The following is a 27,985-nucleotide window of genomic DNA, read 5'->3' on the forward strand; positions in this document are numbered from 1 at the left end:
GGCATTACAGCCAGGTTATCTACAACCATGTCTGGCATGAGGAAATACTCCTGACTATATTTCCCCACATTTGAAATATGGGTTGTGTAACGCCCTACTACCTTAGAGTCGTTACTAATGGGGTTTAAAAATGTGCAATTAACTCGCTAAATGAGGTTTTAGAGTAAAAGTGTGATTATATAGAAGTCTAGGCTGTAATCTTTAAAAAGTACTCTATTTCATTAAAAGTTCAAGAGTTTTACATTCGGGATCCCAGAACTCGGTTTATAAAATATTTACAACTCAAAACAAGTTTATAAATAATTAACCATCAAAACTAGGGTTTTTACAGCCATTTCTAAAAAATATCCCCAACCCAAGCAGTCGGGCAGGCCAAACATGTACGCGCCGCCCCCACGCTCTCCGTACTCATGGCTGGTTGACTTTCTCTTTGCCCTTACCTGCAACACAGAGCACCCGTGAGCTGAAGCCCAGCAAGAAAACTCATACAGCACATAACATATACACAACATACAATCACTATAGCAGATAACTCATATCTAGTCAGACAGTCCATAAGGCTTAAACACATATACGGCCATGCCGTCCCAGAAGCGTTACTAAAGCCTGGGATCTCGGTCTACACCGTAAGGATATCCCATGTATCCATTGGGGTCTCACCCTAACCATAAGCACTCCATGTGCTAGGTGGTATTCCTGGCCCCACTGCCGTTCTCGGCCTTCGCCGTTTCCGGCCCCTTTGCCGTTCACCTTGCTATTACCATGTTTAGCATTCTAAAATAACAATAAAATATTTAATCATTCATTTAATGCTACATCATAGCAATAATACAATCTAGGGCCGCGCCCTGCAACAAAACCATGGGCCCAAGCCCTGCTCTACGGGTGCTACAGTTTTCTTACCTATATCCCGAGCTTTCTGATGCACCAAGGCCGCGAGCACGGTCCTCTAACCCGAGCCTCTCCAAAGACCTAGTCACAACACATGTAAAACACCCTTTAATGCTAACCAATCTAAAACCACTTCCCGGGGCCAATCCCACACTCTCAGAATCCCCAAATTCCTAAAACAATACATCGGAAACATCCCCCGAACCCCCGGAGCAAAAGCTCAAAATTGCAAAATTTCATGTTCTGAAAATGGCCTAGCGCCACGGCGCTGCCCTAGAGGGCCGCGGCGCCCAGCAAGTCAGAGAGCCTTCCCCTGTCCTGAAGCAGCCTCGCGCCGTGGCACCCAAGAACAGAGCCGCGGCACTCCTTCGCGAACCCAGAAATCTGGGTTATTTCCTCTGCGTTTTCCCCGAGCCAAAACACTCCCAATTCACCCCCAACATATACCCAACCCCAAAATCAGTTTAAATCCCCAAAAAAACCATTTAACAAACTATAAACCTCAACAACAAGCTCACTTACTCACTTACACTCAAAATCCACACTTAAGTTTAAGATTTCAGAAATTTAACATTAGCTCTCCAAACTCAAACCATAATTCGAGTAGGATGTAAATTAGACCTCCAAATTCCTAAACCTTATTAGATATGAAAATTCAAACATATTTAAAATCCTTACCTCAATCAAGAGTTCAACTTTGAGCTGCTCTTCCCAATCAAGTCCCAAGCTTAAGCCACAACCTCCTGCTGAACCTAACCTCAATTTATCCCAAAAGTTCTAAGCAAAGCACATAACTCAGTTCCAATTCCATGATACTCTTAGCTGAATCCCACAACACATACACATAATTTTACTTACCTCAATTCACCGAGTAATCCTCCAAGTTCCCTTAGCTTAAGTTCTCTTCTTGATCCCAAGAGGTTTGCCCTTAGTTTTCCCTTTCCTCCTCTAGGTTTCCTTTCAATTTCAGCAAGAACAAGATAATGCCTAAGTGTAAAACGTGGATGACTCTTTTCCCTCAGCTGAAGGTTCTTTACCTTGCCAAATTACTATCCTATCCTCCCATAGTTATCCTCTCCTAACTAAACCTCAATGGCACTCTTGTCCTTTCCCCTATATTACAATTCTACCATTTCTTCCACCTAAACTTGTTACTCCCAGCAGTTACTAATGGTTACCCAGGTTACTCAATCACCAATAACCATTAACCACAAATCCTCAACTCAACTCACAAAATTCCCTAAATTACCCCTAGCCTCCTCCCGGCCGGGTATAAAATCCCGTTGCGACTTTTGAGTTATCTAGCTCTCTAGGACCGTCTCGGCATGTGCATCAAATTAATATCGCCACACCCACGTGGTACAAACCACATAATACAATTATCATATTTATGCCCTCAACGGGCTAAGATTACCAATTTACCCCTATCATGCAAACGGGGCCCACATGCATATTTATACCACCTAAACATGCATTCTAATCACATATTCATTTAAATTCATATATTATCATATTAATTCACTTATTTCCCTCCAGGCACGCTAATCAATGTCCTAAACCTTATTAGAAACTTGGGGTGTTACAGGTTGTGTCACTCAGGAAGGTTCGGCTGGTCTCCTGGTGAAAAAAGTGAAAGAACCCCGTACCGGACTGTTGGGGGTTGGACTTAAGGTCAAAAAGGTAATTGACCTCGTGAGGGCTAGGCTCAGGCCATTTTTTCTGATTATAAATGATATAGAGTGCAGCAAGCATTCTATATCCATTTGGTGTGATTTGAAAAGGGGCGACTCCGAAATAGTTCACCACCCCTTGGAAGAATGGATGAAGAGGAAGAGTAGCCCCGACCTCTATATGATACCTCAACCAGGTGCTAAAAATGCCTCCAGGAAAATTTTCCTTCTCATCCGTGGTAGGGAGTTTGAGGGTTACCCCAGAAAGGTCGTATTTTCTGAAGTAGTTGGCCAACATCCTAGAGGTTACATGACTGAGTGGGGCAAGATACCAGTCAACGTCAGGAAGAACCGAATGCTGCAGACGGTCCCTGACTTGGATACGAGGGTTGGGGACATTATTATCTCGACCACTGGTTGAGGGAATCCCAACCTGCGGGCTAGGCTGAGCTGGTGGGTTTGAAGGGTTTTTCCTATTTTTGGCGGTAGACTTGGTGCAGGCCATGCTGGCAGGAGTTGGTTGAGGTCTTGGAGAAATTCACGAAAAAGGAATCTCTTGGATTCACTGAGCTGTTTGCTCTTCACCCTCAAGCAACTGTGCAAGCAAGTCATCATCGATTGGCCTCTTACCTCCCTAGAAATCTGGCATTAAAAGCTGCGAACAGAAAAAGGGGGAGGTGAGGAAGAAGAGCCTAAGAAGCCGGTTAGAATAACAGTGTTCATGTACAAAATTCTAACTTTTATACAACAACATTCTAACGAAAAATTGAAATTTTCATACAAACAGTTTGAAAAACAGATCAAAAAGTGAAAGTAAAAAGTTTTTTTTAAAAAAAATAGCTTTTTCAACTCCAGTAAGGACGGGAAAACCCCAATTTTTCAGCTAGTGTAAAAATCGAATCTTTACTTCGATTTTACGTCCTAAACCTATGATCTCGACTATCAAACTGATTCATAACCCCTACAAAGAAAGTATACTCTACCATATCTAACATCAATCAGCAAACGTCCAATTTTCTATATTTCTACCCAGGAACACGACACTGTTTCAGAGCCTAAAAAGCTAGCATAAACAGACCTGCACAACACAATAAAAGGTATAAAAGTTCTAAAATTTACCTATATGAAGATTGGGAAGTCTTGGAGAAACTTTGATTCTAGGAGCGTGAGCAACAGATTCCGGAAGCAAGGAAAGACGAACTTCAGAGAAATTTCTGGGCTCTGTCTTGGGAGTTCTTGGAGTGTTCTTGATAAAGAGATAGCTTGTAAAAGGTGAAGAAGTAATTTTGAAGGCTATATATAAATTGTCTGAGATATGTTAAAAAGAGGCAATCATAAGTTACCCTTTTTTCGAAACACGGGGAAGCGGGGTAGCCGTCAAAAGTTTACTTAGGAACTGAAAGGGCATGATTGGACGTGGGTAGGTCACTTTTATCAAGGAGGCACGAACTACTCTAACAGATTTGGTGGGTTAATCGAAGGGTCATTTTCCTAAATTTTATTTATTGCTGGTCGTAATAAATAAACTTGGGGGACAAATGTTATCCAAAAAGCAGGTGCGGATGATGTGGCAAACATTTTTAACACGTGGCTTACACCTGGCAGAGGTTCTGTTCAATCATTGATCAGGGATGTTCCCCTGACACAGCATTTGAGTTTTATATACGACCAGACTGGTCGTATACTCCGTATATCTTTGAGTAATCTTGTACAGTTGTAATCATATCCGAGATTACTTCCCTTTATACCTGATTATCCGATTAATTAGGAGAAAATATCTTTGATTTATTCTTGTAACCCACCTTGAGCCTATAAATAGAGAAGATATAGCTCAAGGGAGGGACTTTTGGATAACTTTGGTTTATGCTTTAGAAGAGAATTTTGGCTATTATCTTTCGGTTGTATTACTCATCCCTCGAAGGTTTGTGAAACTCATAGAACCCTAGTTCTTTGATCATCCCTTTGAGAATCAATATCAATAATAGCCTAAGTGGACGTAGGTCATTACCTATTCTTGGGGCCGGACCACTATAAATCGTTGTGTTGTTTATTTTTTCTTTCCATTAGATCTTATTCAATACTTTCCACTACATCAAGCATTTGACTCCGTGTCAGTTGACCAAAACGAGGGTCAACACATCCAAACACTTTTATTTTTCAATAATTTGGTTTTATCCAAACTATCTTAGCTCGTGTATTTGGTTGTATCCAAACACTTTTATTTTTTAATAATTTGGTTATGTCCAAACTATCTTAGCTCGCGTATTTGGTTGTATCCAAACACTTATATGTTTTTAATAATTTGGTTATGTCCAAACTATCTTAGCTCACGTATTTGGTTATATCCAAACACTTTTATGCTTTTCGTATATGCTAGTTTAATTTTTCAAGTCAACAGTATATATATACCTTTAATGCCCCCTAAATATCCTATGAGTTTGACCATAGGTTATTAAATCAAAAGAGTTTGCAAAAAATACAACATAATCAAATGAAAATGAGGTTTATTTGAAATTGAACAATTTATTAACAAAAACATAGGAAAGATAAACAAACATGGTTGTAGGTGTCACTGTTCCTATACTATTGATAGCAAGGACGCAAATGTTCGTTATTCCATGCTCGTGGTACCAAATTCCCATTCAATCTTGCCAACTTGTAGATGCCAGGTCGGAAAACTGATTCGATCTAATAAAGTCCTTCCCAATTAGGCCTGAGCATGGCAGCAGCTGGATCCTGTGTTGCCAACAACACAGACCTAAGCACCAAATCTCCTACCCCGAATTTTCTATCTCAAACCCTTTTATTGAAATACTGGGTAGCTCGCTATTGGTATGCAACATTTTTTAGCTGTGCCTCGTCCCTTCTTTCTTCAATCAGGTCCAAACTTACTTCGAGCTGGGATTGGTTTGAGGCTTGATCATAAGCGTGGGTTCGAATGGTGGGTATTTCGACCTCAATTGGTAGCATAGCCTTGCATCCATATGCCAGAGAAAAAGGGGTATGTCTCGTTGAAGTACGGGCTGTGGTTCGATATGCCCAGAAAACTTGGGGCAATTCTTCAGGCCATTTCCCTTTAGCTTCTTCCAACTTTTTCTTCAGAGAACTATTCAGGGTTTTGTTTACAGCCTCGACCTAGCCATTCGCTTGGGGATGGGCCACGGAGGAGAAACTATTTATTATCCCATTTTTCTCACAAAAGTTGGTAAACAAGTCGCTATCGAATTGAGTACCGTTATAGGACACTAACTTCTTTGGCATTCCATATCGGGAGATGATATTTTTTACTAGGAAGTCTGATGAGTCTAGTTTTTATTATGTTTTGGTGATGTTTTTAGTAGTCTTTTATTTTGTTTTTCCTTGTTTTAGCGCGGGTTTATGCTTTGTTTGGTTGTTTTTGTGAATATCAGGAAGAATTGAGCATGTGGAAGAAAATGCCAAAGAAAGGGAAGAAATAACCGATTTTTCCATTATATTTTGATCAAGAATGGTTCTCAACACAATTTGGAAGTGTTGGTGAAATTTTGGGATGAAAACTTGAAGAAATGAGATTTCCCTTAAGAGCCACGGCATGAGCAAAAGGGAGCCGCGGCTAGGTGGGAAACAGAAGCATTGTTTTTCAGGAAGTCTTCGGGCCGCGGCATGGCTAGATAGAGCCGCGGCATAGATGGGCAATCTGCCCAGAATTCGACGATGCGGGTCGCGACATATGCTTCAGAGAGCCGCGGCATGAAAAGGACCTCCTGCCCAGAATTTGTAATAGGGCCGCGGCATAGTGCATGTAGAGCCGCGGCCCGCTTCTTTAATTTTTGAAATCTTAGGTTTTAAGATTGTGAAAAGGAGAGAATAGGGAGGTACAGACAAAGGAGGAGTTCTGGTTTTGGGAGGCTGAAGCTTAGAGTATTTTTTTTATATGTTTTTCTTCCTGATGTTATCTTTAGTTTTTGTTCTGATTAGTACTATGACTATGAACTAATTTTCTATTTAGGATGTTCAATTGAATCACTTGAATTTCTGTTATGACCTAATGCAATTTTAATTTCCTCTTCTTCAATCTTCTTCAATTCCATATAATCTGTTCTTATAGAGTGATTATTGATTGGCCATCTTTAGTCACATTCATATGTTTTTAAGTCAAAATCTGAGAAGTGAGATTTAATTATGCTTTGGTTATATTGGACATAATTATAATTTAGAACGAAAGTATCTGAATTTATTGTGTAACTGTTATTAAGTTGTGGAATTTAATGCTACCTTTGTGGTTCAATTTACCATAGAAATATAGGAAATTGTCAGCTAGGTTGAGTTTATAATTCATAGTATGATTATAGGCTGCTGTTTCAACGTGTTAATTGAATTAGGTAAAAATAAGAAGAATTCATACTTTGCATTAGGGAATAATAGGAAGGATAGTTGATGAGATTGAATATCCTAATTGTTTCTCAGTGATTAAATTAAAAGTTTTACTATTAGTTATTATTCTATTTAATTGTCGATTATTATTTCTGCACTTTATTGGTTCTTTTGCTGTATTTTACAAAAATCAAGAATTTCAATTCATCAAATAGAAAAAGAAATTAATTGACTGGTAATTGATAACTCAGTCCTTGAGGACGATACTTGGTTTTACCAATTTATTACGAATTTGCGACTGTGTGCACTTGCATAGCAAAATTATCGCAACAAAGTCCAAGAATTTTTTTGAGGTAATTGTCGCCAGAGGTTCAGCCTCAGTCCACTTTGTAAAGTAATCTACTGCGATTACTGCGTATTTGACTCCGCCTTTGCCACTTGGCAACTAGCCTATGAGGTTGATTCCCCAGATTGCGAATGGCCATGGGGAGGTCATCATAGTTAGCTCGGAAGGTCATCATACTGCTGGGGTGATCAGTATTATTCCTACCCCCGATCCATTTCCATTGGAAGACACATCAACATAAAGTTTCCACAGCTCGCAGGCTGGGGTTATAATTTCATCGTTATTCACTCCAGTGCATTCCACTATGAAGTCTGCCAAGGTCTTTTCTCTTATGGTTGTTCTCGGATGGTAGGTTATCTCAAATTGTCCAAGTTCAACTGTCCATTTTAGTAATCGGCCAGACGCTTCTGGCTTGGATAAGACTTGTCTTAGTGGTTGATTGGTCAACACATGGATGGGGTACGCCTGGAAATAGGGTCGGAGCTTTTGAGATGAGTGAATTAGGTTGAGAGCCAACTTCTCCATTAAGGTTTATCTCTATTCTGCCCCCAGTAACCTTTTGCTAACATAGTATACTAGCTTTCGCACCTTCTGTTCTTCTCGGACGAGCACGACGCTAATGGCGTGCTCGGTTGTAGCAAGATATAGGTACAAAACTTTCCCCGTGAGAGGTTTCAACAAGATGGGAGGTTCCACGAGGTGCTTCTTGAGCTCCTAAAAAGCTAGCTCCCATTCTTTTGTCCACTCAAATTTTTTACCTCCCCTCAAAAGGTTGAAAAATGGAAGACAGCGATCTGTAGATTTCGAGTTAAACCTACTTAGTGCCGCTATCCGCCCAGTCAAACTTTGGACATCCTTATGCTTTCGAGGTGATGGCATATCAATTAAAGCCTGGATCTTGTCAGGATTAGCTTCTATTCCCCGGGCGTTTACAGTGAAGCCTAGGAACTTTCCTGACGATACTCCAAAAGAGCCCTTCTGGGGGTTGAGCTTCATGTCATACCTTCGTAGCACAACAAAGCATTCTTCAAGGTCGTCGACATGGTTATTGTTATGTTTATATTTAACTAACATATCATCAACATAAACTTCCATGTTATTACCAATCTGTTTGGAGAACATCATGTTTAGGAGCTGTTGGTAAGTGTCTCCAGCATTCTTTAGTCCGAACAGCATGCCATTGTAGCAATACAGTCCTTTGTCTGTCATAAAACTCGTATGCTCTTGGTCTGGGGCCTGCATGGCGATCTGGTTATATCCAGAATAAGCGTCCATGAATGACATAAGTCCATGCCTAGCTGTGGCATCTACGAGCTGGTCGATTCGATGTAGAGGGAAGTAGTCCTTAGGATAGGCCTTATTGAGGTTTGAGTAATCAATACAGGTCACGCCATATCCTGTTAGGTTTTGGGACTAGCACCGGGTTGGCAACCCAATTGGGGTAGAAGGCATCTCGTATGAATCAGTTTGCCTTCAACCTGTTGACCTCTTCCTTTAGGGCCTTCTTCCTGTCGTCATCCAGGAGTCTTCGCTTTTGCTGCTTCGGCGGAAAGCTTTTGTCAATATTTAGAGCGTGGCTTATCACATTCGGATTTATCCCTACCATATCCGAATGCGACCATGCAAAAAAATCCTGGTTCTTTTTCAAAAAGCAAATTAATTGCTATTTGTTTCTTCTAGAAGGTTCTTCCCTACCTTCACTGTCTTCGGGGGGTCTACTTCCTTGAGCCTGACCTCTTCGAGCTCTTCTAATGGCTCGAGGTCAGCTATTTCCTCTATTCTCGGATCAATTTCTTCGTCTATCTCAAAGACTGTTCCATCCTTATTCTGAATTATGACAAGTGTTTGTGCACTTTTATGTTTCTTTCCTCTAATGGAAATGCTATAGCATTCCCTCCCTGCGAGCTGGTCTCCTTTCAGTGTCCTGATGCCACTAGAAGTCGGGAACTTGATGGCCAAGTGCCTTACAGACAAAACTACCCCCAACCCTAATAGGGCTGGTCTCTCGAGTAGTATGTTGTAGGCCGATGGTAGATCCACTACAATGAATTCCATCATCTTGGTTGTCAAGACCGGGTAGTCTCCCAAGGTTACAGGGAGTTCGATGGATCCCATACAGGCAATCCTTTTTCCTGAAAATCCATATAATGTCGTTGCACAGGCCTTTAGGTCACGAAGAATGAGTCCCATCTTTTCTAAGGTGGCCTTATAGAGGATATTCACTGAGCTCCTGTTATCAACCAGGACTCGGTCAACCCTCTTATTCGTGAGCTGAAGGGTGATGACCAGCGGGTCGTTGTGCGAAAACTGCACATGAGATGTATCGTCCTCATTAAAAGTTATAGGTTGAGATTCAACCCTCTGGTGTTTTGGAGCTCTGGGTTCGGGTTTGTAAGGGGACCCGTCACTTGTTTTTTGCTTATTCACATATCATTTTTGGGCGTTCCTGCCTGATCCTGCGAAATGAGGTCCCCCCGAGATGGTTACAACATCTTCTCCATCAATCGGAGGGGGTCGCTCGTCCTCTCTTGCTCGGGAATTATTGTTTTGGGCAGGCGGTGGTGCAGCTGCCCTCTGACTGGTAGAAGCCTGATTAGGATTTTGGTTTCAAACATATTGCCTGAAATATCCTCTCGAGATCAGGCCTTCAATCTCATCTTTTAGTTGCATGCATTCATCGATTGTATGTCTGATATCTCTATGGAATCTACAGTATTTGCTGGAGTCTCTCTTTGCTTTCTGGTTCCTAATGGGGTTTGGACGCCTGAAAGGGACCTGGTTTTCATTAGCCAGGTAAATATTCTCCTGAGACCCATTCAGCTTGGTGTACACTTTGTACACGGAGAAATATCGTTCCCCTTTCTTCTTCTTCCCCCCTTTTGCCTATGAATTATTCCCTTCATTCTTCATTCTTTTAGAAGGGTTATCCATAGGAGGTTAGCGTTTAATTCTTCATTCCCTTTTGTCGAGGCAGAGTTTACGTTTGTTGTTGTAGTTACAGGCTGAGAGGCCATATTAAACGCTAACCTCGCCTCTTCTACATTAACAAACCTCTGAGCTCGTCGATTGAACTCAGTTAAGGACCTCAGTGGTTTCCTCTGCATATCTTCCCAGAGAGGGCTTCCAGGCATTACCCCAGCTCGAACAGCCACTAGATGACCACTTTTATCTATGTCACGAGCTCGGACGACCTCCAAATTGAACCTTGTGTAGAGTCCAAAAACTTTACTTAGCTAGTTAGATAGTAGTAGTAATAGTAATAGCTAGTAGTAGTTATAGTATGCTTTTGGACTGTGGATTTTGGTTCAAGCCGGGACTTAGTTGGACACTCGTGGCAACACTTGTAGATTTTATAAGTTCAACCTATCGTTTAAGGATATTAATTATAACCTAAGGTTTGATTAATATGACTGATTATGAAGGTGATATTTATTATACTATAAGGTTTAGATAGACCCAATAAGATATTAACACTTGTCATGTGTATGTTTAATGAGAAATTAAGTATTTTTGAGGAATAAGTTTATTAAGAGTAATATTTGAAAATCCTAGAGTTTGCCAGCAGCTTTGAAATCATTAAAGGACTTAGTCAAGGTTGTTTACTCAGTTCAAATTAGGCTGAAAAAGTGTAATTACGTGTATAATATTTTAGCGTATGCCGATATATCGCAGCTCTAGGAGGCGATATATCGCCATACGGGGATACGAAAAACACGTAGCTTTGCACAACAACCTTGACGAGCCTCGGGTATATCAGCCCAGGCGATATATCACCTCGGTGATATATCAGCTATGGTGCAAGATTTTTGAACAATTTTGAAACCGAGCTCATTTTAATCCTTAACCTCTTGATAAGTCCAAAATATTTTTGACCGAGTCTTCAACCTCTGCTGAACGATTATTCAAATGTTTTTCAATTAAAAAAGCCATTATTTTATTCAAGCTAAATGAAGATATTTTCATTCGTGAACTCTATAAATAGGACCTAGTACCCAGCCATTTCTTCATTCATCAAGCTGAGTTCAGAGCCTACAAGCTGCTAGGATTACTGTAGAGTGTTAAACACTTGGGTTGGGGTTATAAGCTTTATCGTTATAAGCTTAATAAACACTTGGGAAGTAAGGTTTATAGTGTATTTTGGTTTCGAGGTGTAGTTCGGTCATAGAAGCATTCAAGGTATTCCTAATTCTATTTCCTTTCTATATTGTTCTTATATTTCTTCTCTACTCAAATCCTAACTCGGTATTCTGTATTCTTGGTTAGGCATCTAAGTTCTTGAACTTGAGGTTCTTGTTGGTAAGTATCTTTTCGATGGAGTAGTTCATTCTTTTCATCTCTTTTCTTTAGTATACTCACCTCTCTATTATGGTTTTTAAGAGTATTCCAAAATCCTGATCTTGTTCTCACATCATAGTATTTTGGTAAGAAAAATAGGGTAAATTTGTATGCTTTTATGTTTTGATATATGTTTATGTTATACGTTGTTAGTTGTTGTAGTATATGAATTGTTTAGATAACAATCACATATTTTGTTTAGATAACAAATGTATATATATATTTTATGTTTAGATAACAAATGTATATATAACTTGTTTAGATAACAAGTCCCAATAGTAGATTCCTTGGGCATATGATTGTTTAGATAACGAGCCACATAAATTTATGTGACTTGTTTAGATAACTAGCCCTGTAAATTTATGGGCATATGATTGCTTAGCTGGCAAGTCCCACGAAGTATGATGGTCATTATACTAGATGTTGTATTTATATAGTCATATGATTATAGTTTATAGTTTATAATTTATGTATATGTATATGTTTCATGCTTGTAGTAGATTTTCCTTGCTGGTCATTAGACTCATTTCTTTATGTTTTTATGTGTAGGAAAATAGTTATGGCTGCGAGAAGGTTCTTGGAAGCTTAGGGATGTGTATTGAGGCAGGATGGAATCGATGGATTGCACATACGATTTGAGGATGAAGTTTTTAAGTCTTTTAGTTATGATTTCTATGTATTATTTTTCCGCACTTAATTTTGTAACAAATTTATTTAAGTTATGTTTTGTTTTATTTTCAAAACAATGGGATCACATATCCTAAGTGAAATTTTTATGTATTTAAACCTTTACTTTACAATTTTAAATAAAGTTATGGTGTTTTTGTATGTACGTTTTCTTAAGATCAATATAGTAGTTATTAATGGTCTAAGGTCTAGAATAGTCGGGTCGTTACACCTTGTAAGGTAACTTTTCAATGTTTCATTCGACTCTTGTTGGACATTGGTCAAGGCAGATGCCTCGGGCATTATTCCAATCATGGCTCTAAATTGCTTCTTAAAATCTCTAGAGAATTGATCCCAAGAAGCAATTGAATGCCTTTTATATTTTTCAAACTAGTTTTTTGCTGGTCCTGTGAGCGAGGCTGGAAACAGCAGGCATCTGAGCTCGTAGCCCACGTTACTCGTTCTCATAATTTTATTGAACGTACTCAAGGGATGGTATGGATCAGAATTCCCATCAAATGGTGGGATATGAGGAATTCAGAATCCTTGAGGAAATGGGGTGTTGGAAATATGGGGGGCGAAGGGCTCGAGTTCCTGGTCGAACTCTTCGTCCCGATCCCTACCTCGTTCTTTTTACAAGAGCCTGAATGCTCTTTCCAGTTGTTCGATCCTTTCTTGGACTGGATCCATGAGGGGTCTGGCTTGAAACTGGTTATCGTTGATCACAATTTTAGCTTTGCGCCTCTGCACAGGATTCTTGCATCCATTGAGATGATCCCTCTGGTCTGGGTTCGAAGGGTTATCATTACCCCGATTTTTTTTTCAGGTGCTCCCGCAAATCTGGGTGATCCCTTCGATTCCCAATATTTCTGTGTCCCTGGTCATACATACTGGCCGATCTAGTGTCTCCTGAGCCTTCACTAATATGGCTCGTCGCGCCTTTCCCTATCACCCTGAGCCTGTTGCGTGTTTCTCTGAGTTGGTGAGGAATACCTTAGCGGCGACGGTGGGTGCCTTATGGGTGATGGTGGCTGCCATCCATTACAGGGCCTAGAAGGTCCCAAGTTTGCCTGTACTGGTTCAGGAGCATTATGCATGTTACCAGGATTTTGGGTTTGAGCTTCCGTGGGGGCTCGGTTATTCCCAATCTCGGTAGGTACCTCAGCAGCTCAGTTGGCAGGAGCTCCTGCCTGGGTACTTCTCCGAGGCCTTGAGGGAGCAGGTCATTCTGCAGGTGGTGGAGGTGGCTCCGTTCTTCGGGTGGCAGCATTTTTGTGAGGTCGCCCACGAGGCCTACGTGGTGGAACATGAACATCTCATGGAGGCGGAGCTTGGGCCTCTGGCGAAGGCGGGGGCTGAGCCGCTTGTGCCTCGGCAGCCAGTCTGGTCAGCTCCTTGTTACGTTTCCTGGCCTCCGCCAACTGCTTTTGCAGCTGACGATTTTCAAGCTCCACAATAGGGACATATCGTTCAGGGTTGTAGTACATGTCCTCATCGTCCCTAGGAGCCTGTGGTGCTGGTGGTCCTCGAGAGTCAGAGGAACCAAATCTCTCATCAGGGTCCGAATTCATCATAGGCTGCTTCCCAGGGCGCTGGGGGTAGTTAGCTTCCTCTAAGATTTCCTCCTCAGGAACATTGGGATCATTCGCGGCCATAGTTGATTCAGGGAGGCTTCTTCGACTGAATAGACTCACGTACGTACTGCTTAATGCTCTCAATGAAAGCACTAAACTGCTGACGCCGTTTTTCGTCAACTTAAATCGTAGAGCAATTAAACAACGTAAACTATGAAGCGAATGAATAATGAAGAAAGACAAGAGGGTTTTAACATGGTTCAACAATTAATTCTGCCTAGTCCACGAGTCTATGATATTAAGACTTAGAGATTTCTGGAAATTCTTCAGAGATGAATTTTCGAGAGCTTTCTCTCAAGCCAAAAGAAATCGATCTTTTACAAGTGGCCATTCCTCCTCTATTTATAAGGGAGGTTACAGAGTTCACTCCCACATATTTTGGGAAGATATTCTGTATATCAATTTAAATAATGACATTAAATGTAGTATCTCCTATATACATGGAAACATTCCATAAGAATCGAGATCGAATAACAGACTAAATGATATCCCTTAAATATCGGGATTATACAACAATAAATATGTTCATACGTAACGAGCTATCCCAGGTGACTCATTGGGTCTTCGAGATCAGCAATCGGCCTTGTGGCTGTCAAGACTTATGGAACCGTTGCAAACTTGCCACCCTACTTCAAGACATGCTCGGAGTAGATAAACACTGTCGAAGCTATCACACTCGAGCTTGCACTTAACAAGCTCGGACTGCTTAATCCGAAGACAATCGATAACTGATATATCCCAACATCGTGCCATTTCAAACTCCGAAAGCATCTCGAGGCTACACATCTATGAGGTCGTTGTTTTACTTCAGAGATTTTAAAGCTGGACCATACAATGTTTTCATACATTTCGAGCTCACACTTGACAAGCCCAGTTTTCGAGGTCATAACCTCTGGTCTCGAAATCTAGGTGTAACAATTTTACAGGCAACTTAATGGGCTTTATTTAAATTTAAATTTGAATTAATTAAAATAATAAACAAAAAGATAAAAGCCTTGGGCTCCCACAAATGGACTTGGGCCCAATACCTTTATTTTGAATTTAAATCCCAATTGGGCCTAAATTCAAAACATTTTATTTTATTTTTTTAATTAATTAATTAAATCCTTTTTCAAATTAACTAATTATAATTTGAAACTTGATTTAATTTTATTTGTTTATATTGACACCAATTTATTAATATTAATAAATTTACCCAAAGATTCTCTTTTATTATCTAAATCTCATATCTCTATAAATTTTCCAAAATTGACCTAGACAACTTTAAAAAATCCTAATTGATAATTAAATCAATTAATTGAGACATTCTAGAGGATTTACTCAAAGGTGATGCAGGGACCATGGATCCATGAAATCAAGCTCCAATAAGTTACCATTAATTTATTTACGAATAATTTCACTACCTTATTAATTCCTCGTGACCCCACTATAGACTTGTAATTGAACTCTTGAATTCATAGAACATATTTTCCAAACCATAAATACGTTATCCATTGTTATATCCATTATAGTTAGTCAATCTGCTATCGATGACTTACTAACGAGATGGTGCAAATTACCGTTTTACCCCTCATCGGTATTTTATCCTTAACTCCCACTAAGTTCCTTATAAATGATATTTCTGTGAACTTAATCATAGAAATGATGTAATGACCTAACTATTTCTAAGACCTTGGAGCATTAAAACTACTAGACATAGCCACTATTTTTGAGAAAACATACATAAGGAGTATTCATAACTTTATTAAAAACTCCAAAGTAAATATTGAAATACATAAGTGAGCGGTATGGGATCACATTGTTTTAAAATAAAACATAACTTTAAACTAAAGGAAATTTTTTACAAAGCTAAATGGGAAAAATACATAAAAACATAATTTAAAGAGGCTAAAAATAACTTCGTCCTCGAATCGTCGCGCAGTCCATCGAATCCCTTCACCCTTAATACACAAGCCAAGCTTCCATGAATCCTTCCTCCCATATCTATTTTCCTACATACATAAAAAAAATAAAGGAGTGAGCCTAACGCATAGCAAGGAAAATATACTAGCACATATAACATGAAACATAAATATAAGACTACAAAACATATACTATAAAACATATATCATAACTCTGACCCATGTACATGGTAAACATTAGGGTTTGCTAGCTAAGCAACTATGAGCCTCAAAATACATTGAGGTTTGCTAGCTAAGCAACTGTAAGCCCCAAAGACTACAAAACATATTCATATATGTCATAACATATAAGCATATAAAAACTATCCTATTTTCCTTACCAACACCAGGATATTTGAGAACAAGGACTGGATTTGGAACACTCCTAAAACCAACAATAAAAATGGTGAGTATTTCTAAAGATAAGAGATGATAAAGAAGAGAACTAAACCACCAAGAAGAAGCTTACCGAAAAGAAAAATTAAGTTGAAAGAACTTAAATACCTAACCAAGAATCGAAATCAATGAGTTAGGATTTCAGTAAAGAAAACTAAGGAAAACTAAAGAACCATACAGAAATGAACTTAAGAATATGAATACCTTTGGATGTATTAGAACCGATCTACATCTCGATATTGAAAACACACTCTATATCTCACTTCCCAAGTGTTTATAAAGCTTAAGATGATAAAGCTTTTATCCAAACCCAAGTGTTTATCACTCTATAGTAACCCTAGCAGCTTGAAGGCTCTGAACACAACTTGAAGAATGAGAAAACAGCTGGGTACTAGGTCCTATTTATAGAGTTCAATGTGTGGAAATATCTTCTTTTAGCATGAATAAAATAATGAATATTAATTGAAAAATATTTGAATATTCGTTCAACAGGTGCTTAAGACTCGGTCAAAAACATTAGGATGCTAGTCAAGAGGTTAAGGCTATTTTTAAAATTGAAAAACCAAAATTTCAAAAATACATAGGTGGGGCCGATATATCGCCCCTATAGGCGATATATCACCTCACCCAGTATTCCCGAGGCTAGTTCGATCGTTCGTACAAAGTCGCCGTGTTTTTTCGTATCTTCTGTAGGCGATATATCGGCTCTATGCTGCGATATATCGGCATACGTGAATATATTAAAAACGTAATTGCACTTTTTCAGCATAATTTTAATTGATTAATTAGGTTTGACTGAGTAATACGTGGTTCCAACAAGTTCTGGAACAGTCTAGAGCTTCTACAAACTTCTATTTTTGAATTATCCACTTAAAATGCTTAAATCCTTAAATAAACAAGATTGTGACAAGTGTCATACTCTTAATGGTCTTGGAAGATTCGAGAGTTTCTAGAAATTTCTTTTATTTAAACTATACTTAATTCCTTAAATAAACATGCACACGACAAGTGTCATGATCTTATTAATTCTATCTAAACCTTATAGTATAATAATTGACATCTTTATAATCAACTATATTAATCAAACCTTATGTTATAATTAATATTCTTAAACATATAAAATCTATAGGTGTTGCTACGAGTGTTCAACTAAGTCCTGACTTGAACCAAAAACCACAGTAACTATCATACTATAATGACTACTAGCTACTACTACTACTACTACTACTGCTGCTGCTGTTGCTACTACTACTACTATCTAACTAGCTAAGTAAAGTTTTGGGACTCTACAAATGAGATCTCAATCATTTAACCTTTTGAACAAAGTAATTAAGGAAATCATCTTTTTACTTCTTATATAGAAGTTATACATTTCATATCTATGAATAATACTCCCACTCAATTACACTACTAAATCTCTAAGATGTAAGTATGGGCTAGCCTGTAGGGTAAGCTGGTAACGAACAAGTCAAAAGATTTAAATAATAGAATTTGCAGAATATTATCATTCAGAATTAAGATCGACTTAACCTATGGTCAATGTTGTGACATTGATTAGATTCTATAACAACGATACTTATTTATCAATCAATAATCAATATCGGTTCTAGTCCGATGTAACCAAATACATCTGATCTTGTCTACTTGGTCAATGCCTTGGACAAGACATCACACCCCGAATGGGTAAGTAGATCATATCATAGATTGCCTAATCAGTGAAAATCCAATGCATTGATCTAATTTTATGACTCATTCTTTTTAACATATAATTACAACTATAATCCATTGTGACTTAGTCACTATAATTGTAACTATCCATATGTTCAAGATTTTATAAATGTTTGTATTATTTCAATAACCATGTAATAAAACAAGCAAGCAACACGATTGTCAAACTAAATGATTTCTACTACTTTTAGCGACAATATAAAATCATGTTACATGTCCAACATGGTTTTATGAGGGCATAAAACCCAACACCGTCCATGCCTAATTGTTTTAAAGGCTTATAAATGAACTGATAGGTCCTCTTTGCCATGAGAGCATGAATTTGTTCTTGGGTGTTATAAAGCTTACGAGTTAATGTCCTTGATAGCTCGTATATGTCATCTTGGAGTTGCCTATGATATAGGATGAACATGATTCTTGTACATAGTTTTGAGAACATGATTCTCTTAGGCGTGAGAACAGGGCTCTCTTAGGTCCAAGAATAGGATTCTCTTAACAGCTTGTCATAAATTTTAAACATATCTTTACATTCTTGTTTGCCTAGTATAGGCTACAATGGGCAAACAAGTTCTCTTTTTGTGTGGAAACATAGAAACGAACAGGTTCTTTACATGCTTTTGGCATGTTATTCCAGTCCTTCTTTGGTTGCTCTTGCCCCTAATAAAGAAATAGAAGCAAGTCAAATTCCACACACTAGCCTTGCAAGGTTTCTGAGCCTTCCTAACTTCATGTTCACCTAGTATAGACCATTATGGGAGAACATGTTTCCTTTTTTAGATAGCTGGGATTGCCTACTCCCTGTTCACCTTTGGAGTGTATGCACGAGTGCACAACTATTTTTCGAGGATTTGTGGTTTATACTCATAGGCCACTAGGTTGCACCTTCTGTTCTCATGTGTTGTATACAAGTGAACGAACAGGAGATTTTTTCTGGGTTTTCAAGCTTCGTTGTGGTATGCATCGATTCCATAAATGCACATAGGGTTACAAGCAATGGCTTTATCACTGTCCACAACTTGAACAAGCTGCCGTCATGGGTGGATATTTCCTTGAACCACCTTGATTGCTCCACCTTGTGACTCGGAATTGCTGGATTTTTTTTATTCCAGACTTATGCCCCAATTTGGACGGAATTAAGTGAAATTATATTTCACATAGATCTTTGATTTGTCTTGACGAATATGGTGTTTTCTTACAACTTGCAATTGCTCTGCAGATGGCCTGGATAAAAATGAACATGCGACTGATTTGGCCCTTGACGACGTTGGGAGTCCTCTGGAGATGATTTCATCAAATTCTTTATTCATGGACTTCGTTATATTGAACAATCCTCTTGATCTTGAATCTGCTCTCTCAATGAAAACACCAAATTTATGACGCCATTTTTCATCAAATTGAGAACATAAGAGCATGGATTCAAGAATAGAGATATAATCAAATAAATAACACCATATTTCATAGTGGTTTGGCCCCAAAATTATGACCCACGTCCACTTAGTAATTTTTATTAATATTTAAGCTTGAAGAACCATAGTTTCCAGCAAACCTGTGTCGCTGGTTGTTCTATAGTCCTCCTTCGCTTTACATTACATACGGACTATTTATAAAAGAATGGTCATTCGACATTCTGAATTGCCTCCCCCATTTCTATCTCATCTCCTCTTATTTATAGTGAGGAGATTAGGGTTACAATTAGATCATGGGCCTAAGTTATTGGGCTTGGCCCGCAAATAATACATTACAACAAAAATACAGTTATATTTTGATAAATGACAACTCTGTACTCCTTTGCTAACTCTGTTATCATGGATGTTGTATGTTGAACGAATAGGATCCTCATGTTAGTGTGTTGAACGAATAGGATCCTTCTATTAGCGCTTGGTAGTCTGTTTTGTACTATGTGCGAACAGGAAGTACTTTGTACTTTGTAAGAACAAGAACTACTTTGCACTTCGTGAGAACAGGTAGGCAAAGTGTTCTGTTCATCATCCCTTTATAATTGCTATTTTTTAAATGTCATAAATTCCCAAAAAATGGGTATAACACTATCCCATTCAGGTTTGTAGTATACATATATTTTAATCTACACTCTTTTCATTGTTTCGTTTGTGTAAAAAAATTGGCAGCACCTCCTTATGGTTCTCATAAGTAGACAGACTAATATTAAGTATGCCCACTTATGAGAACAAATAAGGAGACATATACCAAAATATCAACTAACGAAACAATAAAATGAGTAATAGATCAAATTATAGGTATACAACAAACCCAAACTATCCATGCGGACACATACCGTACTGGATAATTCGGAGAAGCGTATTTAAGGCTTCTCTGAACGGGTCCAAGGCTTTTCATGATTAAAAGTAATAGAGAAAACATTACCACTAGATGATAATTTATAACCCTTCTATCCTATCTTTGGTTATAATATTTTATGACCAAAGAGAAAAATAACAAAAATAATATATTTTGTCAAAACATTTTATGATGTATTATGAAGTCTTATGATTAGCTCAGTCATATAATGTCACACATTTTAAAATTATTGTAAACATTTTAAAATTAAATGTTAATATACAATTACCTATGTATTTATGAAGTACAACTTAATCGAGTTTAGTTTTATTAAATTCATATTGTAATAATTATTATTTAATTATTAATTTAATAATTCTATTATTTACTTATCTTATTAATTGTTAAATCAATACTTTATTATTTAATTATCTTATTAATTAAGAAATTAAAATTTTATTATTTACTTATCTTATTCCAAACTCCAACACCCGACCCCGACCGCCAACCCCGACCCCAACCCTGATTGCTGACCCCGACCCCACCCCCGCCCCGACCCCTCACACCTGACCCAGACCCCCGATCCCACCCCCATCCCCGACCCCCAACCCCCGACCCCCAACCCCCGACCTCGAACTGCAAACTCTGACCCCCACCCCCAGCAAAGCCCTCGGCCATGGCCCTGACCCCGACTCCCGAACCACAAACCACGACACCTCAATGTTTTTGTATAATTTTTTTAAATAATTAATTTTTTAATCAATTAGTATTATAATTATTTCTCATAACTACTGAAATTTTGGCAGCATAACAATTGTATTTTAACTTATTCCAAAATTTTAAATCCTATCATTAACACTCAGAAATTCCCAGCACAGTTCACAATATACATATTAAAAGCAATAAACTTTTCATATACACCACACACACATATATGTATTTATATATATAACACATATAACAAATACATATATACACGTTACACCCATTTATACATATACACCACACACATATATTTATATACTTATACCTATACACACATACATATATATATATATACCTGACAAATGAAAACATAAAAACTAAAACAAATAAAGATAGCAAATAAAAAACAAAGACAATAAAAACTGAAAATAAAAAAATATTAAAAACTGAAATAAATTTTTAAAAAACAAAAAAAGTTTTAAAAATCAAATATATATATATACAGACACATATAAATACATATTAATATATATATATACACATACACATATAAAATATATTGTTACACCCATATTTCGAGAGCTGAGATTGTGACCTCGAAAGCTGGATTCGTCAGGTGTGAGCTCATGATATCTAAAGTGCATATGTCGTGGTCCAGATGCCACTCCCTCGAAGCAAGGTGGCAACCTCGATGATATGTAACCTTGAAGTTCTTTCTAAGCTCGAAAGACATAGCATCGGAGTATATCCGTTGTCGGGTGTCTTCGGATTAAGTAGCCCAAGGTTGGCAAACAGCCTCGGTGGTATTTACCCGCTCCGAGCTGGTCTTGGGGTAAGGTGGATAGCTCATAACTTATCTATAGACCTGGACCGGCATGATGCTGATTATCGACCTAGAACGACTTAATGGGTTATCTGATGAGACGCATTCCATGCATTTAAAGATATTTATTGTTGTAACATCCCAACATTAAAGGGATATTAACAAGTCTGTTATGTGCCCCCTGGTCTTTAGGGGACGTTTCCTTGTATATAGGAGTTACAGAATTTAATATCAATATTTTCATTAATAAATAGGAGTATCTTCCCGAAATATGTGGTAAAAAACTCTGAGAACCCTCTATAAATAGAGAGGTCATGAACATTTGTAAGAGAGGGATCTTATGTTTTCTTGAGAAAATTTCTGGAGAATTCATCCTTGAAGGATTTCCTGAAAATTCTAAAGTCTTAATAAAATTGACTAGTGGACTAGGTAGAGTTAACTACTGAACCACGTAAAATCCTTGTTGTTTTATTGTATTATTGATCTGTGCCATAGTTCCTATTGTTTAATTGCTCTACGTTTTAAGCTGACGAAAAACGACGTCAACATATATATAAAAATAACCAAATATATATACACGCACATACACGCTGATTTATATATATATATTAACAAAAAAATAAATAAATAAAACATATAAATATATATTTAAATTAAAAAAAAACATATATATAAATTTACATAAAATGCCCATACCAGCGTGGGGTGGGGTGGCAGCTCCGGAGCGTCGTCAGGGTGAGGTCGCGACATCGGGCAGAGATCTCGAGAGAAAGGGAGAGAGGGGCTTCGAGGGTGGGGGGACAACGTGAGAGGGAGAGGTGGGGGCGGGGCTTCGGGGTGGGGGTGGGGGTGGAGGCTTCGGGGACGGCAGGGAGGAGTGGGGGCGGGGCGGGGCGGGGTGGGGGCAGGGCTTGGGGTGGCGGCTAGAGAGTTGGAGAAGGTGAAATGAAGAAGAAGACGAAGAAGAAGAAGAAGAAGAAGAAGAAGAAGAAGAAGAAGAAGAAGAAGAAGAAGAAGAAGAAGAAGAAGAAGGGTTTTGAGGGGAAGTTATCATGGTGACTATTAGCGGCGACACGTGTCGCCGCTAATAGTTGCTGCTGATGTTTTTTTTAACACATGGCGACTATTAGCGACGACAAATGAAAAAATCTGGGGGTGAAATTCCCCCATTTTTTTAATTTACTAGCGGCGACAGTGTTGCCGCTAATTTAAAAAAATTCGCTGCTAATAATTTTGTAAATTAAAAAAAAATCATTGTGATATCAGCGGTGAATATGCTGTCACCGCTGATATTGGCATTACTAGTGGCAACTTGTGGTCGTTGCTAATACTGTCGTCGCTAAAGGACGTTTTTCTTGTAGTGATTATTAACTTTTGTATTTGTTTACCCAAAAAACAACTCATGATGACGTGGCAATATTTTCTTAGATGTGGCTGGCACGTGGCAGTTTGGTCGCATACTTGCATTAACTTCCTTTAAGATACGCAATCTTGTAATAATTACATTTATTATGTTTCCTTTTATTATCTTGATACGCTGATCTTAATTGTAATTAAGGCCCATCAGCCCATGTAACCCCCCCTTGAGCCTATAAATAAGAAGAAGAGGGCTCAAGGGATAAGCTTTTGACTTTTGAATTTTCGATCTAGGTATTCAGAAAAAAGAGCATAGTGTGATTAACCACCGAGATTGTAATCCTTTCAAGACTTGTGAAACTCGTGAACGCTAGTTCATTGATCATAATATTGTGATTCAATATCAATAAGAACACTATGTAGGCGTAGGTCATTACCATCCAATTAGGGCCAAGCCACTATAAATCATTTGTGTTATTTGCTTTCCATTTGAATCTCTTCTTGTTTTCATCTCATTTCCTGTCATTATTTTGACTCTGTGTCGTTGGCCAAATCAAGGGTCAACATTTTGGTGCTTTCATTGAGAGAAAATTTTCGAGATTTTAAGAAGATCAAATGGCTAAGACATCCAAGAGAGCTGGGCATACTTCTAATGTTGCATCCACTCAGCCACCTCCTCCAAATGTGACTGAAAATGAGCCACACTTGGATTTTGAGGAGGAAGAAATGGATACTGAAATGCTGAGGATAACATTGAGTGTGTTGCAGGATGAGTTGGCCAATCTGAGGGCCAATCAATAGAATGCGGCAGAGACCTTAGCGCAAAAAAAAGAGGGAAATCGAGCGTCAGTGTCAGGAACTGAATGAATGGCCGACAGACATGGACCGCCGACAAAGACATGCCACAGCTGCCTTAGAAGCAGCCATTCAGTTGGCTCGGGGACGAGATGTACCAGCTTCTCAACTGGATCAGCCACCAAACGCACCACCAAACCAGGCCCCAAACCCGAGTCCTCCACTTCAGTCGACAAGCCCTCAGATGCCAGAACAACTGCCTATTTCTCAACAGGATATCCCAATTAAGGATCCTAAGCAGCAGCCTCCTTCTCAAGCTGGTCGAGGCAATCCCCAGTGCCAGAGGCAGAATAGGGCCGGGTAGCCTCCCCGATGCCCTAGACACCTAGTGGTCGATGAGAAAAATCCACCGAGCAGGGGGCAACATCCTTCTGCTAACAAATAGTACATTAAGTCAGGATCTGCGGTCAGGGGAGCCCCACGGCATGATAATGCCCGGGGACCTACCAACCAACGCAGGCCTCCCCCCAATGCTTGCGAGGTGCCAGCTAGAGGAGGGAACAACGTAACAAGCTGGTCACGCCATAGTCGATCGCAGTTCAGGGACGACCATGACTATAATGAAGTTGTCTCTAGCAGAAGGAACGCTGGTCGAGGGAGTGAAGGAAGAGGTGGAGATAGGAACCCCCCACTGAGAGAAAATAGGCCTATGAGGGAAAATACTGGGGGCAGCCTAGACGACATAACGTCTCTGAACGGTTAGGCGCTAGGGAGCAAAGGTGCAGAGATGATCACCTGAGGGACATGCTCAATTACAGGCGTAGAGGCACAATGAGTACACTCCTCCGACACCAATCTCCCCAGCAATCCCAAGCGCGTTGCAGGCCTAAATTGATGCACTAAATCAGGCTGTCTAGAACTGGTGGGAAGTTGGACATCCCACATTGAGTATGATCGGAGGAGAGGTACTCCGTTTGTACAGAGGATTGTTGTAGCGGAAACCCCCAGCAAGTTCAAGATGCCAGTACTGCCAAACTTCAATGGGTATGGGGACCCAGTATCTCATGTAAACAAGTTTGAGATATAGATGGACATCCAGAAAGTATCGAATGATGCCCATTGAAGGATTTTCCCAGCCACCCTATCTAACACTGCACATGAGTGCTTCTTTAAATTCCCTCCTGCTAGTATTGTATCATGGGAAATGTTCGTGAGGGAAGTTTACGGATAATTCTACGCTAGTCGTGTGCATCCAACTGAAGCCAATCAGTTGGTCAAGATTCGACAAAAGGAGGGGGGACCCTTGAAAGAATACGTCCAACGTTTCATGAAAGTCGCTGCTGGGAAAAAAATAGTTGGAGACGAAGGGAAAACGATGGCCCTAAATGCTGGGGCACGGCGCCATTCTCCCCTTTGGAACAACTTAAGAAAGAATGGGGTGAAGAGTACCCATGAGTTTCTTGATCGAGTTGATCGATACATCAAGCTCGAGGATGCAATTTCCATTGAGTGGAAATCTCCTGCGAAGGACAAGGGACCAAAGGAAGATCTCGCCAAAGCCGCCAACGGGTCGGATAAACCCAATGACAACGGCAAAGGCAACAGGAACGGGAATGGTAAAAATGGTGGAAAAAGGGCAAACAATGAATCGTAAACGTCCAAGAATAAATACCCCAAAGGCAATAGGTATGAGCCAAGATTCACCAACTATACGGCCCTTGTCGAGAGCAGAGTAGAGGTCTACCAGGCAACCAACTCCAACGTCCCTTATAAGCGACCAGCACCTATAAGGAAGGATATCTCCAAGAGAGATACAACAAAATTTTGTTGTTTTCACAATGACTACGGACATGAAACTAATGAGTGCAACCAGTTGAAGGACGAGATTGAGTTCTGTATCAGACAGGGATACCTAAGGAGGTATGTACGAGCCCCAGGAAGTTCTAAGCGAGAGGCTCAAGGAGGCAACGAGCAGGCATCTGCACGTCGACGCTCACCACCTTTACAGCAAACTCCTATGGCAGGTACGTTACTCACCATCTGTGGCGGCCCACATCCCTTGCAGGAGATAGTGGGTAGGCCAAGGAGTGATACGGTCAGACCTTACACCACGACCAGGAGATCGAGATGATGAGTGTGGAAGATCGAGCACCAAAAAAAGCTCGTACAGAGGAAGAGCCAATAACTTTCTCTGAGGACGATGCTCAGCATGTCCAATTCCCACATTCAAATCCCCTGGTCGTGGATGTCCAGATTGCCATCATGATGGTTAAGAGAGTGTTGGTTGACACAGGGAGCTCAGCCAACATCTTGTACAAGTCTTCGTTACAAAGGATGAAGTTGTCCGTGAAGGACTTGGAGCCGTGCAACCAAACCATATATGGTTTTTCCGGCAAAGGCCTCGCACCAACAGGATTGATTAGGCTCTCAGTTACAGCAGGATTTGCAACTGTGAACAGGACATTACTCACTACTTTCATAGTAGTTGATTGTCCTTCAGTGTACAATGTTGTAATCGGGAGGCCTATTCTGGTCGACCTTCAAATTGTGACCTATGTTTGGCACCTTGCCATGAAATTCCCAACTAACGCAGGGATAGGATAAATATTGGGAAACCAACAAGAAGCAAGGGAGGGCTATAACTCCTCAATATCTAAGGCGAAGAAAGGTGTATCGAGAGAAGCCGTCGAAAAGGAGTTGCAAACGACCAATGGAGTACAAGCCCAATCAGGTGATTGTGTCACCAAATAGGGTGTTGCCCAAAGTGAGGATAGGGATTTAGATCCCCTCTTTGGGGATTTTGATGAAGAATTGGGACCAATCAAGGACCTCGAGGAGGTCCAACTCAATGAAGCAGATCCGACCAGGGTTGTGAAAGTGGGTAAAATCTTAGAGACAACGACAAAACAAAAACTGGTGGAATTTTTGAAGAAAAACAAGGGAGTCTTTGCCTTGTTGCATAAAGACATGATTAGGATTGACCCAACATTTATCAGCCATGTCCTAAATATATATAAAAGCTTTCCACCAGTACAATAAAACAAAAGGCTCCTCGACAAAGACAGATCGAAGGCTCTAAAAGAAGAAGTCGAGAAGCTAAAGGAGAACAGATTCATCAGGGTAGCGTTTTATCCATCGTTGGTCTCTAATCCCGTACTAGTACCAAGCCGAATGGCAAGTGGAGAACGTGTGTGGATTTCACAACCTTAATAAAACCTGCCCTAAAGATTGTTTCCCACTCCCTTGAATCGACCAGCTAGTCGATGCCACTGCAGGACACGAGATCCTGTCATTCATTGATGCGTACTCTGGGTATAATCAGATCAATATGCATCCACCTAATGAGGATCACACTAGCTTTCAGACCGATATAGGACTTTATTGTTACAAAGTAATCCCTTCGATTTGAAAAACACTGGTGCAACTTACCAGCGATTGGTCAATCACATGTTTAAGGAGCTGATCGGTACTAATATGGAGGTATATGTGGATGACATGCTGGTTAAGTCGAAGAAGGCAAAAGAACACATAGGGGACTTGCAAGAGTGCTTCAACGTCTTGAAAAAATATCAGATGAAGCTAAATCCCCTCAAGTGTTCCTTCGGAGTCGGATCAGGGAAATTTTTGGGATATATAGTAAACACACGAGGAATCAAAGCTAATCCTGAAAAGATTAAGGCTCTGGTCGACATGAAATTTCCAACGAAGATAAAAGATGTTCAAAGTTTAACTGGGAGAATCGCTGCTCTAAGTAGATTTATCTCCAAATTGACGGACACGTGTGTCCTATTTTTTAATATACTCAGAGGAAATAAGAAAATTGAGTGGACAGAGGAGTACGAGCAGGCTTTTCAGGCTTTATTATCTCATATGTCACATCCGTTGATCCTATCTAAGCCAGGCGAAAATGAAACTTTGTTCATCTATTTGGCGGTCACCGAATACCCTGCAAGTGCTGTCTTGGTATGGGAGGAGGACAATGTGCAGAAGGCCGTATATTATGTAAGCAAAAGGCTAATAGGAGTAGAGCTGCGGTATCCACCCATCAAAAA

This window comes from Humulus lupulus, chromosome 8, assembly GCF_963169125.1.
Source record: "Humulus lupulus chromosome 8, drHumLupu1.1, whole genome shotgun sequence".
Taxonomy (NCBI): Eukaryota; Viridiplantae; Streptophyta; class Magnoliopsida; order Rosales; family Cannabaceae; genus Humulus; species Humulus lupulus.